At 41.9% G+C, this 19,719-nt stretch overlaps 1 long non-coding RNA gene across 1 annotated transcript; it reads right to left on the bottom strand.

Moving 5' to 3' along the window:
- Nucleotides 1-11,252: 11,252 nt before the first annotated feature.
- LOC145520233 (uncharacterized) lies at nucleotides 11,253-19,403 on the bottom strand. Its single transcript, XR_014064327.1, has 2 exons — nucleotides 18,951-19,403; nucleotides 11,253-14,193 (listed from the first exon to the last, which is right to left on the bottom strand). It is a non-coding gene; the product is annotated as an uncharacterized LOC145520233 (long non-coding RNA).
- Nucleotides 19,404-19,719: the final 316 nt, after the last annotated feature.

Below are 19,719 nucleotides of genomic sequence, written 5' to 3'. Positions count from 1 at the left end.
TTTTGGTACTTTCTAACAAAGAGCAAGTTCGGTAAATTTAATATCCAGGTTTTTGGTCTGAGCACAATAACATTTAAAAAGATATTACACAGGACCATTCCTCATTGATACTCCAGTTGAAGGGTAGCAGAATATACCATCCCCAGATATTCTACTTTTGCATATGGATTATTTTGAGCCAAAGGCAAATGAGAAGTGGCAGATATAAAGAAGAATTCTCCACGCTTCCTAATTTGCTCAAAGTTAGTTTATAAATTTGTATAGGTGTACCCCTTCCCTCTCTACCAAAAAGGACAGAAATTAATCACTCAGGCACTTATGAGCCAAAAGATGACATAAAGGGAATCCACATAGCAAACCTTGCTAACACTGGTACTTATCTACCACTGTGCTCAGTCGCTCAGTTGTGTCCGACTCTTTGCGATCCCTTGGACAGTAGCCCATCATCTACCACTAGATTCCTTATATATTTGATTTTCCACAATCCATTGCCCCTAGAAGCACAATAGTCCTTTTCTTTTGTCTTTTCAAATTTCTAAAAAAATTATTGTTCTTCTGTTAAGATTCTATATAAGCCGGTGTTCTAACCACATCTTTGAGTTATTATCACTGGGTACTCCCATGTGTGTGTACAGTTCACGTGTTAATAAAACCTTGTTTTTCACTTGTTAAGTCTTTTTTTTTTTTTAGTCTAATTTTGTCAGTCTAATTTGTTAGGGTTACAGTCAGTATCTTTTGTCTAAGCAGAAGGTCATGGTGGTTTCTGACACCAACAGCCAATTCTCCAATGCCAGCTAAGTGTCCTCCAACTCAATTCTGTTCTGACATTGTCTACCTGGGGTTAGCATTGGATCCCCCAAGCTAAGGGCTCAGTTTTACAAGACTCCCTTCACTTCAGTGCCAGTTGAGAGTCACAAGTTTCTGACGGGCTGTACATTCAGGTGTTCCCACTAGCCCCTCCTCAGCTTCAGTAATTTTCTATAAAAACTCACAGAACTCAGTAAAGCACTTTAGTTACTATGACCAGCTTATTATAAAAGATACAACTCAGGAGCAGGGGGAAGGGGCACAGAGCTTCCATGACCTCCCCAGGGTGTCACCTTCCCAGTACCTTTATGTGTTCACTAACTGAGCTCTCCAAGCCCTGTTACTTAGGAGTCTCGGTAGAAGTTTCATTACGTCGACCTGAATGATTAAATCATTGGCCGTGGGTGATGTGACTCAACCGAGAGGACTTCTCTCCTTCCCGAAGGTCAGAAGCTGGAACTGAAAGTTGGATCCCTCTTATTCCTGGTCTTTTTGGTCTCCAGCCCACTGTCTGAAACTATCTAGTAGGGTCCCCCAATTCCTAGTCATTGAAGATACTCTTATCACGGTAGAGATTGCAAAGATTTTAAGAGCTAAGGATCAAGACCTCACATTTATTTATTTCTTAATACATTGCACCCCCCTCCCCACCCCAGGAAGATTTTGGGGAATCTGAGTTAATGTAGAGGGTGACAAGAAAGGAGCTAACTCCAGTTACTCTCTTTCTCCCCACCCTTCACCTGACTTCTTTGTACAGCTGGAAATAAACTTGCAGAAGAAACCATATCAGAACTGCTTTAGTTCATCTTACTGCCCTGATCCTATGAGCAAAAGCAGGCTGTGTCTGCAAACCATCTGAATGTGAAAAATCTTTCTACTGAAGGCAAAATTGAGAATGGGTGAGAGAAAATCACTAAGGGTGAGAAAGTACTAAAAAGTTTTGAAAAGTTGTTGATCTACAGCCTGCTATCGTTCTATGCCCTACACTCCTGAAAGATTATGAGAGCTTCAAATAGTGCCCTTTGACTGCACAGTGCTTTATAGTTGCAGTGACCTTGTGTTTGAAACTAAAGCAAATATAGTAGTTAAAAATGTTTCTCTGAGTTCTTTACTTTTTCCCACTTTTAATGAGTATTTTCCTTACCTGTAATTCTTCAGTTTTTATCATGACCCTTTATCATGTTCTTCTTCATGTTACTCGTCCTTTCTAATTGATTCCCCATCTCAAATCTCTGGTTGCCATGTGATGAGCCAGTGCTGCTTGCAAGGATATTCTTTTATTTTTTTGCAAGCTTTTAACACTCACCTTTCTGCTTCTCAAAATTCACACTGTCCATCATGAATGACAACAAGAACACCACCATAGGCCACCCATATCTACTGTGTTACCCCTCCAAAAACAGGTTAGTAATAACTTGTTTTGCTTTCTTAAGGCTTTCCTTCCAGTATTTTTTTTTCCTTATAGAGCTGCTTTTTCATAAAAATTAATAACTATTTTCGTTTTAGGCTAACAGAAAAATTGAGTGGAAAGTACTAGTGAAGAGGAAAAGTTAAAATTTTACATAACCTCCTGCTCCTTCTTCCTCTGTAACTCAGCTTGCTCCTTGCAATGTCTGGATCACGTAGGTCACATAGTCTCAGAAAGTGGGGACTTAGAATACCAGGAACTGGAGCTTATCTCACTCACCCTTGTCCTGCTCTTTGCAATCGCCCAGCCCCAGCAAACCTACTTAATCATGCCTGTCTGTGTAAAGGTCAGGCATCCCCCTCCCCATCTTGACCACTGTTCCCATGCATGTGAAACTGTTTAGTTTAAACCAGCCTATTAGAAGCTAGTGTTGCCCACTATAGTAGGTCTGTAAAAACTCTGTAACCCCTTTGTTTGGGGCTGAGAGCTTGGAGTGTTAACTCCTCTGGGCCCACTGGCATAATAAGCCTGAGTTCTCCAACTCTCAGAGTGTGGTGCTTGGTTTCTCAGTTACTGGTTTCTGCAACACTAGGAGTTCCTATATATCCTGTCAAAGCTCCTCCCATCACCCTCACCACAGATCCCCCAGTTATTAACATCTTGGATTAGTGTGCTTTTTAAAAAGCAATTAGTTACAATTGATTTGATGATACTACTACATTATAGTCCGTAATTTACATTAGGTTCATTCCTTATACATTCTATGGGTTTTGACAAATCTATAATGTCAAGTATCCATGTGCATGTTCAGTTGCTCGGTTACATACTGCTCTTTGCCACCCCATGGACTGTATAGCCCACCAGTTTCCTCTGTCCATGGAATTTCCCAGGCAAAAAATCTGGAGTGGGTTGCCATTTCCTTCTCCAAGGGATCTTCCTGACCCAGGGATTGAATACATGTCTCCCGCATCTCCTGCATTGGCAGGCAGATTCTTTACCACTGAGCCACCTGGAAAGCCTTTCTGTACGCACCATTATAGTAGATATAAAAATTATTTCACTGTCCTCCACTGTCCTCCGTGCTCTACCTACTCAATCTTCCCCTACAGAAACCTGACAAGTACTGATCTTTTTAGATTGGCTTTTTTTTTTTTTTTTAACTTTGCCATATGCCTTTAAGTTTCCTGATATCTTCTCATGGCTTGATAACTCATTTCTTTTTATTGCTGAATAACATTCCATTGAATGGATATACCATAGTATATTTATTCATTAGGGCTTCTTAATTGTTAAATCTGAAATTCTGGCTTTCTTTAGTACAACCAAGAGATTAATTACTCTAGATTACAGTTATAGCATATTCATCTTGATTTCTATGGGAAGTCTTGATTTTTCAAAATTCAAGATTCTGTAAGAAACAAGTGAGAACTGTACTTCATCTTCATCCCCCATCTGGTCTCACATGAGGAAAATTTTGTGTCAACATCAACAATATACTGGGCATGCTAGAGGACATTGTGAATTCTAAGTCAATATTCTCATTTAGAAAGCATCATACAAGGTAGAGAATATTCCCCACTGATTTCTTTTGGTAAGTTGTCATCTTACTCATTAAGAAAGAAAATGACAAATTATAATACTTTTGATGTTTGCACTTATCTCACATATATTTATGTGTAATCTATGCCACCTTCCATTCTTCATTTATTTTGTGTCTTTGTCTAGTACAATACCAGGTTGGGTAGTTCATGAAGAACAGAAATTTATTTCCCACAGTTCTGGAGGCTAGAAGTCCAAGATCAATTTGCCAAGCGTGGTCGGGTGAGGTCTCTCTTTTGGTTTGCTGACTTCTCATTGCTTCATCACTTGGTGGAAGGGGCCAGGGAGCTCTTTGGGATCTTTCTCCCTAAGAGCACTAATTCCATTCATGAGGGATTCGTCCTCATGACCTAATCACTTCCCACAGGTCCCACCTCCTAATACCATCACCTGTGAGGGTAGGGTTATTGGGGGACATAGCATTCAGGCCATAGCATTTGGTAGGTGGTCTCCCCATCAGCACAAAGCTGGATGAAATCCAGGTGACTCACTTGACAGATTCTTTTCCCCACTCACCCTTCAGTGATGCTCATGCGCAGGTGAAAAGATGGAGGCAATCCTGATGGGCAAGTTTGTCCCTAGGTAACCTAGGTAGGAGGACTAACCTGGTGAGTTCTGCATTAGCATGTGAAGCACACTGTGAGGAGGGACATAGTGTAAGTTCTTAGAGAGCAGTTTCTGTGTCTTCCATTTCATCTTCTCTCCTCAGAATCTAGTGGAGTTACCTTTCACTGATAAAAACTCACTGAGCATTTTCAACTTACTGGAATAGGACAGAGTTTTGGGCATAGTGGATATAAAAGTCAGTCTTGTTTAAGTACTATCTGATTTGTTTACCCAAGGTGGTAAATTAGGAATGAAGAAACCTGAATTTAAACTTAATCCACTGACAATTTATTGAGGACCTAATAGATGCTTGAAATTATGCAAGGTGGATTAGGAGACAAATGAATCAGAAACGAATTTCAGTCTCAGAGTCTACAGTTTTAGGAAGTCTGATTTATTCACAGCAAGTAGAAAGAAATCTGTGTTGTGAGAGAAGAAGAATAGAGGTAAAGGAGTTGGTAAGACTTCTGCATGAGACTATCCTGCAGCATGAGTACCATGAAGGGAGAACTGAATATTCCTAGAGCAAAATGTCTGAAGCCCCAGGTGGTGAAAGCTGTAAAGGCAAGAAGATGGGCAACCGTCCCCATCCTGTTAATAAGCAGGGCTGAGTGTGAAACAGTATCTCTCTGCCTTCTGTTTCCTACTCCATCCCACTAAGAACTGCCTCTCACTGATTCTTTTCTCTTGCTTCTAATATCCTTTTCTTTCCTCTGTCTCTTTAAACTGGCCACAGATAACTCAAGATTCCGTATGTATTGACTATATCGAATACATTTTTGTGTGGCTTGTTTCCACTTTTTGAAGACATGTGAAGTAGTTTGTATGTCTCATGATACTGAGTTTTGTTTAATATCTGTGGAGAGTGACTATGCTAAGCTCTTTTAGGCAGGAGTATGTATATCTTATTCACCCTATGTCAAGAATAGTGCCTGGGTTGCAGCTGGTATCTCTAAGCTATGTTGTATAAAGATTTCAGGCTGGACAATCTGGAGTATATTTATGAGCTCAGTGGCAATGGAAATTCTGCCTAATCACTTTTAAGTATCTCTCCTCATTTGAAACATGGGATGAATAGCCATGTTTCAAAGTTTACTTGTAAAAATCAGAGAAAATAAAAGGGTAGGAAAACATCTGAAACCATAAAATATTGCATGTTGCTATTTGTGTGCATGACATCAGGAGCTCTCAAAAGAATCAAATTTCCAGGCCTGAAAAAGGCCCTAACCAGCCTTTCTAGTTAACTGGGTTTGATATGTTTTTGAAGTTTCTTCAAGCCCTGTAATTGCACATTTCAGGGTTATCTCATTACACTAAGCTCAAGACATGTCTCCTGTGAATCTTTTCACTTGGGCCAATATTTCTAAACCTATTTCCTTTCTTCTGCCCCCACCTCCCCACTACTGAGTGCCTTAATGCATGTTAGGGAAAGGTAAATTCTTTGCCTTTCTAACTTGACACAGGCATCAAGGTCCTACAGGTTTATTTGTAAAAGGGGTCATTATGCAGCACAGAGCTCAAGATTGCATAAGGAATATCTGGAACCTTTTCAAATTTCAGCCCATTAGCAGATCTGTCCCCCCACGTACATCATTAGATCTCCTGCTAAGTGAATTTAAATGTCACTGCCTTTGTAAGGGCTGTATGGGTGATGCAGCATGTCAGGAAGATGCACACAGATAAGCCAGTCTCTCCCAGACTCAAGGCTGAAGGGATCTGGCCCCAAGATGTCCTCTTGACATGCATGTGTGGATTATAAAAGGCTTCTGAATAAAAGATGCCAGGAGAAGAGGAAGGGAAATGACATGGTGAATAATTCCCGGGCCCTTAAAGAATTTGAGAGAAAAGTAGAGAGGAGGCTGGGAGTTCTAGGCCACTCACTGCCCCAGGAACACATACAGTTGGGCAAGTGTACACACAAACTTACGTACCCCACCCAAACTTACGTACCCCACCCAAACTAAACAGCACTGGGAATGGACAGATCACTTCTTTTTTTGAGTTCAAACAATTTTATTATTAAACAAGATTTATTATCTTACTGTCCTCCAGTCAGATATCCAAAATTAGTGTTTTGGTAGGGCCAAGTTTCTTCTAGAGAATGTGGTTCCTTTCCTGTCCCAACTTCTGTGGGTCATCTGAAGCCCTTAGCTCATGACCTCCTCCTCCATTCTCACAGCCGGAAACAATGGATTATGGCCTTCTCATACTGCCATCTTTTTGGTTATATAATGCTCTCTTCTCCCTTTCAAAGACCCTTGTAATTACGTTGGGCCTACTGATGGAGGTAATCCAGAATAACCTGCGATTTTAAGATACTGATTTCATGGACAGGTCACTTTTGAGTGAAGTGATCACTCAGGAATAGTGTCAGAGCAAGAGTGGATTTGGGCTTCCCTTGTGGCTTAGCTGGTAAAGAATCTACCTGCCATGTGGGAGAACTGGGTTCAATCCCTGGGTTGGGAAGATCCCCTGGAGAAGGGAAAGGCTACCTACTGCAGTATTCTGGCCTGGAGAATTCCATGGACTTTATAGTCCATGGGGTCACAAAGAGTCGGACATGACTGAGCAACTTTCATTTTCAAGGGTGGATTCACACTCTCAGTTCCCTCCCTCATTTACTGTGCCCTGTGCAGGCTCACAGTCTCGTTCACAGGTGTTTTGGGTTGTCAAGGTGAGCTCTTCTGTGGACCAAAGTGTCTTCCTGTTGCAGCAGACACATCCCGAGGTGGCACACCTCAGCCATTCTCTGTCATTAACAGGATAATCGACATCAGTTTCCCTAAGTCAGCATCATCTTTTCTCTTGATGATAACTATACTCAGGGGTGGTGCTCTCCTATCACTTAAGGGAGCTCACCAGCTCTAGCAAAGATAAGGCAGGATAAGGACTCAACACAAAATCCAGTTCAGAATAACTTAGTTTATCCCAAACTCCCAGCTGGTTGGCACTAAGGTGGCATTTGCTAATCACTGCCTTATGGAATGAGAACCCAGCGGGCACATTTCATAAAGGAAATGAGGCAGCCAAGAGTGTGCAAGAGTGGGTATGATGAAGTGTCAGGGAGAAAGAAAATTTCCTCTACTCTTCTAGGCTCTTCTGGCTGATCTGAGAATTAACTGAACATGAGGGATATTAACAGGAGAAAATAAAAAATTAAGAACATGTGTACATGGGAGAGACCCAGGAAAACTGACTAAACGTGCCAAAATAGCTGAACCCTTCCCCTTAAATACCATCTTCAGCTAAAGACAAAAGAAGGTGTTTGGGGGTAATGGCTTGGGACTTCAAAGTGGGGAAGCAGTTCACATGATGATGGAGGATCAAATATTTGCTGGGCCAGACAGAAACAGGAGACTGAGTGGACCCTGAATTTCCTTCTTTACATGTACTCATGTAGTCTATATATTTTGCAGATATGCCTGGTGATGGCTCTATTCCTGGAACAGCCTTTATCTAAATTTTCTAGCCAGCTAAGGGGGAAGTAAAAAGAAAGACTTACCAACTATCCCTTTTCTTAAAAATAATAAACCTAAGTTGATCCTCATGCCAAAGAGATACACTTGGCTGGGAACATTTTGCTCTCCTACATTGGGTTGCCAGATAAAATACAGGATGCTGGTAAAAGTTGAAGTTCAGGTAAATGATGAATAATTTTTATATAAGTAGGCTCCACATATGCCCACTTAAATTTGAACTTCAGATAACCAACAAATAGTTTTTTAGTATGCTGTTGTTGTTGTGTAGTCACTAAGTCATATCTGACTGTCTGTGACCCCATGGACTGTAGCCCTCCAGGCTCCTTTGTCCATGGCATTTCCCAGGCAAGAAAATTGCAGTGGATTGCCATTTCCTTCTCCAGGGGGTGTTCTTGACATAGGTATGTTCCAAACATACCCAGTTACATTTAAACTTCAATTCAGTTCAGTCGCTCAGTCGTGTCCGACTCTTTGCGACCCCATGAATTGCAGCACGCCAGGCCTCCCTGTCCATCACCAACTCCCGGAGTCCACCCAAACCCATGTCCATCGAGTCGGTGATGCCATCCAACCATCTCATCCTCTGTCGTCCCCTTCTCCTCCCGCCCCCAATCCCACCCAGCATTAGGGTCTTTTCCAATGAGTCAACCCTTCCCACGAGGTGGCCAAAGTATTGGAGCTTCAGCTTCAACATCAGACCTTCCAATGAACACCCAGGATTGATCTCTTTTAGGATGGATTGATTGGATCTCCTTGCAGTCCAAGGGACTCTTAAGGGTCTTCTCCAACACCACAGTTCAAAAGCATCAATTCTTCGGCGCTCAGCTTTCTTCACCGTCCAACTCTCACATCCATACATGACCACTGGAAAAACCATAGCCTTGACTAGACGGACTTTTGTTGGCAAAGTAATGTCTCTGCTTTTAAACATGCTATCTAGGTTGCCCATAACCTTCCTTCCAAGGAGTAAGCGTCTTTTAATTTCATGGCTGCAGTCACCATCAGCAGTGATTCTGGAGCCCAAAAAAATAAAGTCTGACACTGTTTCCACTGTTTCCCCATCTATTTGCATGAAGTGATTGGACCAGATGCCATGATCTTAGTTTTCTGAACATTGACCTTTAAGCCAACTTTTTCACTCTCCACTTTCACCTTCATCAAGAGGCTCTTTAGTTCTTCTTCACTTTCTGCCATAAGGGTGGTGTCATCCACATATCTGAGGTTATTGATATTTCTCCCGGCAGTCTTGATTCCAGCTTGTGTTTCTTCCAGCCCAGCGTTTCTCATGATGTACTCTGCATATAAGTTAAATAAGCAGGGTGACAATATACAGCCTTGACGTACTCTTTTTCCTTTTTGGAACCAGTCTGTTGTTCCATGTCCAGTTCTAACTGTTGCTTCCTGACCTGCATACAGGTTTCTCAAGAGACAGGTCAGATGGTCTGGTATTCCCATCTCTTTCAGAATTTTCCACAGTTTATTGTGATCCACACAGTCAAAGGCTTTGGCATAGTCAATAAAGCAGAAATAGATGTTTTTCTGGAACTCTCTTGCTTTTTCGATGATCCAGCAGATATTGGCAATTTAAACTTCAGATACACAAATAAATTTTCAGTGTAACTCTATCACAGACATGCCCAGTTGAATTGAAATTTCTAAAACAATGATTTTTTTCCCTGCAAGTATAAGTATGTCCCATGTAATATTTGGCCAAGGGGGTCAAGTTAGGTGGAGAGAAGGGAGGCCCATGACTGCTAGTCCTTCAATATTCTATGGAATTTGGGAAGTTTCCAATGGAATCAGACGAGAGTGTGAGGAAAAGTGTTGATGTAAAGAAACACCACCCTTGTCAAAAAGGAAAGACAATTATCACAGTCACTACAGATGGAATAGTTGGAATTAGGCTGAAGAGGAAAAATAAATAATTATTGTAATCCCTAAATGTTTTGGTTATACTTTTAAATTCTAAATTTTGAAGCATTTTTTCTTGCAGTATGTTCTTATAGTATGAGTGCTTTACTTTAATTCAAGTAAGTTCCACTATTTACTCTAGAGTTTCTTTCTTGGAAAACCTGTCCAGCAAGAAATATATCATTGTCCAAGTTCATTTGATTCTCTTTCTCCCTGCTTCCTAAGGGACTTCCCTGGTGGCTCAGCAGTAAAGTACCTGCCTGCAGTGCAGGAGATGCAGGAGACTTGGGTTCAATCCCTGGGTTGAGACGATCCCCTGGAGGAGGAAATGGCAACCCACTCCAGTATTTGCTCCAGGAAAATCCAATGAACAGAGGAGCCTGGTGGGCCATAGTCCTTGGAGTCACAAAGAGTTGGACATGACTGAGTAACTGAGCACACATGCCGCTTCCTACAACCTGTTCTGTTTATTTGCACATGTTAAAAAAAATGCTCACTGTTTCTTCCCATAACCAGAACCAAACAAGCAGTTAATCATTTAATGTGGTTTCTCTCTCTGACATCTCGGAGGGGACTCTGGGCATTTTTTAATAGAAATGCAAGGCAATGTTTCTGTGCCCCTTGCCCACCTTGGATCTGACTTCCTCCTAATTTATGCCTTTCTTCTCAGAAGTAGTTCATTGCCAACCTCTGCCTTCTGCTTCATTACCAAATATGCACCTCCCCTGGTATGTTTTTCCTCGGGTGAGAGGGTGAAATGTCTCAGTTTAATAGCCTGTGAGCAGAGATGGCCCCTGAGTAGCAACGTGGTACTTGGCCGCCTGCAGCTTCAGTGGGAAAGGATCAATCTGGCATATAAAAGCAGGCACAGATAAATTGCTAAACACTGTAGTACAATGATAGCATACATCTCTGAAATGAGAATCTTGAAAATCAATAAGAATTGAAATTGAAAAAGGAAGAATTGTAGCTGTCAAAATGCAGGATGTTGGCAGGATATTTGAGTCGAGGTCCATGCTGGCGTCTCATCTCTGGTGCCCAGGAGGATCATCTGTTAAGAAAAGTTGTCTCCAGGGTGACCTTTGTCATGTCTCTTTGAAAAACACTGCATCTCAGCCCAGGGACTCGATTCCTCCCCAAATCACGATTGACCTACACATCACAACGTCCAAACATTAGAGGGTGTTTCCTGAGTGTGGGAGGGGTGTCCGAGGATAGATGTGAAGCCAGGGTTCAGAGGTCATGTGGGGGATGGGGTCTGGATATAGTGAGGCTCATTTGAAACACATGTATGATTAAAAACAATAATCTGTTTGGCAGATTTGCTAGGAGTACAAGCTGCAACAGGGCACAGTGAGAAACTGAGTTGCCATAAAAACACTGGGCCCAGAGGCCTCTGTTTTCTCTGTTATAACGTGAAATTCAAAATAAGTGGCTTTACCTTTTTTAGTCTCCTGTTTAATAGATCTTTATTTTTTTCCCAAAATTGTACGAATTTATATTAATGCAAACAGTTCCTATTGCTTCATATTCTTGCCAGTCCTTGGTCATGTCAGTTATTTGTGTTCAGTTCAGTTGCTCAGTCGTATCCGACTCTTTTCGACCCCATGGACTGCAGCATGCCAGGCCTCCCTGTCCATTGCCAACTCCCAGAGTCTACTTTGTGTTGGTTTTCCATTTGTTTTTGTTTAGTTATTCTAGTGGTTGAGTAGTAGTGGTTTGGCATCATAACTTTCTCTACTTATTTCTGATGAGATTGGACTTCTCTGTATTTGTATATCACCATGTACAGATCTTTATTTGTAAACTGAGAATTTTTTTGCAAATTTTGAATGCTGAGTCTTTCTTTTTGTCTTATTGACTCATTCTTTATATCTTCCAAATACTTTATCGATTATATTAATTACAAATATCATCTCCCTTTCTATGTGTTTCCTTTTTCCTCTTAATGGTGTCTTCTGATAAACAATTCTTAATTTTAATGTAGCCCAATTTATATATTTTTTATGGCTCATGTTTTGCCAGATCTGTTTGGATCTTTATTTTTCTACCCATTATTTTTTTAAGAAAGATTATGTTACAGCATATCTCTTTGTGCATTGACTACCTCAAGCTATAACTAACTAGCATATCTGTTCAAGAGAACAATTTTGCTTTTGCAAGGTAAATCATATAGCATAATTCACAGACCAACCAATACTATCAATTGCTTTAGCAAACTGTGCTTTCAAAATGTAAAGACTGTCATTGGCTTGAAGGTAGAGAGATGAAAGCCCATATACATACTTTTGATTAGGTCCATGTTTATCTTTCACAGTCAAGGTTTCCTGAGTAATATTCTCTACAGCAACACTTCCCAAACATCAGTGTGCCTCTCCAGCACTCAGGGATCTAGTTAACAGGCAGCTCTAGATTCAGTAGGTCTGAAGTGGGACCTGAGCCTGTGCATTTCTCCTGGGTGACGTGCATGCAGCTGGTTAGTGAATCACGCTTTGAGGAGCAAGGCTCTAGCACAGGGCAGATTTTGCTAGCATGAAGAATACACAGGAACATTACTTAGGCACTAGGTGCTGCCTCAGTAAGATTTTAAATAGATTAAAATGTTCTTTTTGCTTCCCCCCACCAAGATGTAGATAAATGAATTACACAGACCTGTAGTCTTGCTTTTTCTTTCCCCCAGATATGAAGTTGACAATTTCAGTTGGCAATTGCTAATTTCAACGTAAAACTCTAAAGTGGTTCAGCTTGCCTTGCTCATAACTAACAGAAGCTTCTGAGGCTGAATCCTGTACTGCTGAAACCAACCAGTGGTCCAGCATAGATTAGTATCTTAAAGAAATGTCTTACTATAGAATTTGGAAATAAAAGTTTAACTTGAAATAAGTTTATATCCTTTCTCTTTTCTCCTCCAAATGCTTTCCACTCAGCTTTCCCCAGCCTATTATGAAGACTAACATAATAACGACACTTTACATTTTAGTATCTTGAACAACACAATATTTACAAATACCCTCTGAATCTGATAACTGCGTTTTAGGCTTCAGTTCAGTTCAGTTGCTCAGTCTGGTCCAACTCTTTGTGACCCCATGGACTTTGTGACCCCCTGTAGCACCCCAGGTGTTTCTGTCCATCACCAACTCCCAGAGCCTACTCAAGCTCACATCCATCGAGTTGGTGATGCCATCCAACCATCTGTCCTCTTCCCCTTCTCCTCCCATCTTCACTCTTTCCCAGCATCAGGGTTTTTTCCAATGAGTCAGTTCTTCCCATCAGGTGGCCAAAGTATTGGAATTTCAGCTTTAGCATCAGTCCTTCCAATGAATATTCAGGACTGATTTCCTTTAGGATTGACTGGTTGCATCTCCTTGCAGTCCAAGGGACTCTCAAGAGTCTTCTCCAACACCATAGTTCAAAAGCATCAATTTTTCAGCACTCAGTTTTCTTTATAGTCCAACTCTCACATCCATCCATGACTACTGGAAAAACCATAGCTTTGACTTAGCTGACTTCAAAGAAAAGAAAAATAAATAAAAAGGTTTTCAGGGGAAAACCTGGTTCACACGGTGTGGCCAGGTGATCAAGGTAAGCATTGCCAGTGATACGTTACACTGATAGCAGGTATCCCGTTTGATAGAACACAATGAGCAAGTCACTTTAAATCTGCAGCCTCTTTTCCCAAAACCCATAACCCCAAGTAATCATGAAAAAAACTCAGACAAACCTAAATTGAGGGATGTTCTTCTACGAAACACCTGACCAATTCCTCCTCAAAAATGTGAAGGTTATTAAAAAGACTATGAAACTGTCACAACCAGAGGAGACTGAGGAGACAGGCTGACTGAATGCAGTATCATCCCTGGGTTGAATCTTGGAAAAGAAAGAACATAATTGGAAACCTGATGAAATCTGAATCAAGTCTAGAGTTTAGTACAGTATAGATACAGTACTGTATCTATACTGGTGACTGTGTCTATACTGGTGTCCTAATTTTGACAAATGTACCACAGTAATGTTAATATATTAGGGGAGGGTGAGGGGTATATGGGGAATGAAGTAATACAAAAATCAAAACTACCATGGATTCAAAGACAAAAAGCAAAAGAACACCTCAAAGTCTTAAAAAAACTAAAAAAAAAAAAAAAGAGTCCTTAAATCATGAAAGTAAGCTGAATCTCTCAGCTGACATTTACCAAATTGCTTTGAAAGCAAGCAGAGTCTAGAGGAACCGTTGAAAAATCTGCTGCGTGACTAATCCCAAGTTGGATCCCAATGAAGGGAATTGGAGAGATCCATTAGGTGGACGAGGCCGTCCATTTTCCCGGAACTATTGACCGCGGTGGTGCCCTTGTTCTCCACGCATGTGCCACCGGAGAAGCTCCCCTGCTGGAATCGAGTTAAGAGGAAACATCACAATCAATAAAAGACACTCTATTTTCCATTTGCTCATTGTTTTTTAAGGGCTTATTTTGTAACAGTACAAAAAGGATTCAATTTAATATCAATTCACTTTCTGGGTGGGGAGAGGACTCTAGATAATTGACTTTTAAGTGCCTGATGAGGCTTGTGACAAGGCTCGCGTTTGCTAACATTTTGACCAAATGGCAACCTCAGCCATGGAGGACCCAGGGTAAGCAGATGCTCAGCATTACTCTGTGACATCGGAACCCCTTTTAGTGCAGCAGCAAAGTCAGTGAATGTGTACCCATTGGTTGCCGAAATATGCTGGTCAAGCATCTCTCATAGTTCTCAGTTAGGAAAGTTGATCCAAAAGAGTTCCTACAAATTTGCCTGCCAGGCTTCTCTGTTTCTGGGAGTTTACAGGCAAGAACACTGGAGTGGGTTGCCATTTCCTCCTTCAGGGGATCTTCCTGATCCAAGGATCCAACCCATATCTCCTGTGTCTCCTGCATCAGCAGGTGGATTCTCTGCAACTAGCACCATCTTTCATTAGCTTAAATGGTAAGATCTATACATCTTTGGGCATAGCCCTGTCTTCAGTGTAGTAGGCGCTGAAATATTTGTTGACATGAAGTGTAGAAAGGTTCTAGGAAAATGTTTTCTTATTAGCTTCTTTGTGCTGGGATCTTTGAGGGACCCTAATAAATAACAACTCCCTCTTGAATTTTGACCAACCTGAGAAATAAGACAGAGCAGGTGGCAAATGTAGACTAAAGCAACTATTTTATTATTCATAAACTGAGGTTACAGGACATGGCTCATCTGTAAACCAACATGTTTCCTAACTCTCAATTCCAGAATTCAGAGAATGAACCCACCCAGATATAGTCTGTATTATACTAGACTGTGTTTGAGTGGAGTTGAAGGTCACCTACCTGTCCCTCCCCTGTTACACGCCGCTAGAGTTCACTCCACTGCCTTAATGTCCCCAGTGTGCATTTGCTGTATGTCTGCTTTAATGTTCACAGCACTTCCTGCTAGTCTTAATAAATTGTATTATAAATTATAGGTCTATCTTCCCCAGCCTCCAAGCCAAGGTTATAACTATTTTAGGTCAAGGCTTGGCATCTGTTATTTCTATGTCTTTTGTGCCCAGTGGAGTTCTAGGCAATATTTGTGGAAAGACTAAGCACTGTAATTCTGTGATTCTGGAGGTAGTTTGACATCAGCTTTCTCACTTCATTCGCATTGAAGTCATCACAGTTATCACGTGGCAGCTTCTTTATGACACACAGTAGTGTAGGGACAGAGGGGAAACTGAAGCTGTATGTGATATCGATTTTAATAGGCACATGTTTGCTTAAGGAAAACAGCTGGAACTTGACGCAGTAATAAGTAGTGATTAGCACAAGTGTTTGCTGCCTGTGTGCTAACTTAACCACCTCTCATATTTGCAGTGTTTTTTTTTTTTTTTTAAGACTTAAGGACAATGTGAACATAATATATTCTGAAAACTGAATAGAGTTATAAGTTGACTTTTTGTTCTTCATATTCTCGTTAACTGTTATATGCAAAATGCCTTTGAAGGTATTTCTGTAATGTTGATCTTAGATTCCAGTGGGGTATGTGGTGCTTGGTAAAAATGTGGATCCCCGATATGCATCCTTAGTGTTTTCTGCTTCAGGAGGTCTGGAGGGAGACCATTGTTGAGTATGTTTTACCATCATCCAGGTGACTCTGATTCAGGAATCCTGTCCCTCATCTTAGCAGTAAAGGATCTTCCAGTTGAAAGGAATAGTGCATGCATGCGTGCTCAGTTGTGTCTGACTCTTTGTGAATCCATGGACTGTAGCCTGCCAGGCTCCTGTGTCCATGGGATTACCCAGCAAGGATGCTGAGTGGGTTGTCATTTCCTCTTCCAAGGGATCTTCCCAACCCAGGGATCAAACCCACATTTCCTGTAGCTCCTCCATTGGCAGCAGATTCTTTACCACTGGGCCACCTGGGAAGCCCCTGAAAGGAGCAGAGACCTGCTCAACCAGCTCAAGGTTAAAGGCCATCTTTCTTTTGTACAGAAATCTCCCAGGAATCTAGGGGATGGTACACAACCTAACTTCTATAGGGTCCAGCACCAAGGCAGCTCCTGGGATTGATGTGACCTTCACTTCTGTCTCTCTTGGTTTCTCTAGTTTTTTTTTTTTTTTTCTTTCCTATGTATCTGATCTCTTCTAACCCTCGGCCACTTGCCTTGAAGTCTTTAGAACCTTAGGACTTTGTGCGTGTCCCGCCACCCACTGCATCCCAACCCTTCTGAAGTTCTCAGCACCACTTGGGAACTTAACTGTGTCATTTGTTTTAAATTCCTAAGAGAGAATCTAATCGATGTGGTGCATCTTCTGGAGGCCTGGGACACAAATCAAAGGTCAGGACAACCTCGGGAGAACCATTCCTGGCTGGCTACCCGTTCCTCATCCAGGCAGCTGGGAGCTGGTGGCAGAAGGGAAGGATCTGTAGAAGTTAGTAGCTGGAAGGTGAAAGGGCTTCCCGGGTGGCTCAGCGGTACAGAATCTGCCTACAATGCAGGAGATATGGGAGATGTGGGTTCGATCCCTGGGTCTGGAAGGTCCCTTGGAGGAGGAAATGGCAACCCACTGAAGTATTCTTGTTGGGAAAATCCCATGGATAGTAGAGCTGGGTAGGCTATAGCCCATAGGGTCACAAAGAGTCTGACACGACTGAATGAGTGAACACACAAGTTATGATCAGGAAGGTGAAAAGTTCATTACAAACACTTGTACCTTCTCACCATTTCAACCTTAGGCGTTGTGACAACTGACAAAATAGGAAGTGGATTCATCTTAACAAAAGACCTTTACCTTAAGGAAAGTTTGCCACAGGGTAGGCAAAAGACACTGCTATAGAGATTGATGTTTTAATAGCAGAAGTACTCAAAGGGGGCTGTTCTAATTTGTTTCCATATTGCAGAGCTTTTAGAACCCAAAGGCTAGTAGATAGGTCATACTCAACTAGGGAACAGCTTCCAGTCAGTTGAGTCAAGCATCCAGTGCTTCTTAAATCTCAATACTCCTGGGAATTAGTTATATTAAGCCCCATCTTAGCTAGGTAGCGGAGAAGGCGATGGCACCCCACTCCAGTACTCTTGCCTGGGAAACCCCATGGACAGAGGAGCCTGGTAGGCTGCAGCCCATGAGGTCGCGAAGAGTCAAACACAACTGAGTGACTTCACTTTCACTTTTCACTTTCATGCACTGGAGAAGGAAATGGCAACCCACTCCAATATTCTTGCCTGGAGAATCCCAGAGACGGGGGAGCCTGGTGGGCTGCCGTCTATGGGGTCGCACAGAGTCGGACACGACTGAAGAGACTTAGCAGCAGCAGCAGCAGCTAGGTAGTTTTCCATGTGCCTTTTTTTTTTTTTTTTTTTTTGGTGGGAAGTGATTTTATTTTTTATTTATCAGAGTCAGTCTGAGTATAATTTACATGATGCAAGTTTACTTGGATCAACTCACTTCACATATTAGGAGTAAAAATTCAAAAAGCCTCATACTCAGATTTGATTTCCTGGATAACATAATTATTTCGAGGTTTATGTGTATTTGTGCAATAAGAAAAGCTACAAATTTTAGAGTTGAGAACCAAATTATTAAAACTTGAAAACGGTCCCTAGGTTAGAAAGATTTCATTTTGGACAATGCATTGAAACTTAGGTAATTATCCATGTTGTGTGTCTGTGCGTTTGACAGCAGTGCCTTCAAAATATTTTGATATGCAACCTTTCTTCTTTCTCTTTGTGTTGTCAGACAACACGCCAGCTGTCAGATGGAGAAAAGCAGGAAACTTTGGCATCGCTATTCTCGCCACCTTTACCACGGAGTCCCTATAAATAGCATAATAGGATAAACCCTCCGCAGAGGCAGAGCAGCAGGTGGCACTCAATGTAGCAAGAGCTGAAGGTGTAAGTGAATTTCAGTGTCTTCATGATACCAAACAACAATCAGATTACAGAAAATGAAGCTTTTGTTATGGGAGAGCCCAATATTTCAAGAAAATAATAATGATGGTGATACTTTTCATTATCATGCAGCGTCCCCTTTGTAGAGGTTTCAAAGAAGAAAGCGCCCTGTTTTCAGAAGAGCCAATTTCCCCTCTTCTGTCTGGAGTCTCTCTGAACTCTGTCTATTCAGAAAGAGGAGGTGGCATTGATCTGAGCCAGGTGGTAGGTGGAGGGAATTAAGTGTATTGTTGAAATGTTACTGTAAAATACATCTTGTTCTAATTACCAGAGAAGGAAGCCACAGTGGCCTCCCTTGGGAATGTTCTTACTTGTCACCCTACTTCTCAGCTTGTCTGTTTCCTGCCCACTCTTTGCTGTTTCAAATTTGTCACGACTTATAAGGCCCATCTTAAGTTCTTCCTCCTTTCCTCTCTGCCCTGAGTGCTCCATATTAAAAGAGGCTTCCTCTGACCGCTACAACACCAACAGAACCACAGTATGTCACCTGATTCAGCATCTGAACTGTCCTTCAGCTGTGTCTTACACCTCGTGTTTATACCCACTTGAGAAAACAGGAGATGACTCGGCCTCCAGTGGGCTCTCACAGCCTCCAGCATGTGTCCAGATCCATAACAGTCACCTTGTGCTTTAATTCCAATCAACCCAACCAGAATATCCTCCAGCCCCACAGAGAGACAGTGACGACAGGAGTTGGGGCCCCTCTCACCTGTGCTGTCTTTTCTTACTTTCTGCCACTCTGTCTTCTCAGCTCCAGCTCTGACCCTTCTTGCACCTTCTGGTCCTGCACTTGCCGCTCTGGCATGGTTTGAGGTTCAGCTCCTTCAGTTTGGTCAGACCACTCTCCCCCCGCTGCTATATTTGTAAGTCCCTCTGAGTCCTGGTCCCTCTTTCGCCAGCCTCCAAGATGAGGAATCAAACCACAGATGCTCAGTTGTAAACATTTAACCTTATCTCTTGCTGTTGATCAAAAGCAAGGCAAGCTTTGTGTCAGTGCCATATCTGGGCATGATCTGACCCCCCTCTATTTCTCCACCCTTGTTCTTGTGCTTCTCTCCCCTTCCCTCATCTCGTTCTGGCCTCTCTGCCCCTTGAAACTTCAGGACCCTTGCACTGCCATCCCCAGAAGGCTTTCCCTGCAGCTGGTCACATGTCTGGCTCCTGTTCCTCTTTTCAGGTCATGCTTAAATGTTAGGTCACATTTCCTAAACTGACCTCATCCAATCACTCTCAACCCATATTTACTGTCTTTGTAGCATACATCATCATCTATAATTAACTGGCTTATTTATTACTTTGTTTATGGCATGCCACTCCAGTATTCTTGCCAGGAAAACCCCATGGACAGAGGAGCCTCTAAGTCTACAGTTGGTGGGGTCACAAAGAGTCAGACACAACTGAGCACGCAGGCACGGTATAGTGTGATTAGTGCAACTGCAGTTCCTTTGCTTTACCAGTTGTCTCTTGCCATCAGGAGA

Source organism: Giraffa tippelskirchi, chromosome 9 (assembly GCF_054371585.1).
Source record: "Giraffa tippelskirchi isolate mGirTip1 chromosome 9, T2T-mGirTip1v1.2.pri, whole genome shotgun sequence".
Lineage (NCBI taxonomy): Eukaryota > Metazoa > Chordata > Mammalia > Artiodactyla > Giraffidae > Giraffa > Giraffa tippelskirchi.
Note: the sequence above shows the minus strand (reverse complement) of the source record. Positions and strands in the feature narration are given on the sequence as shown.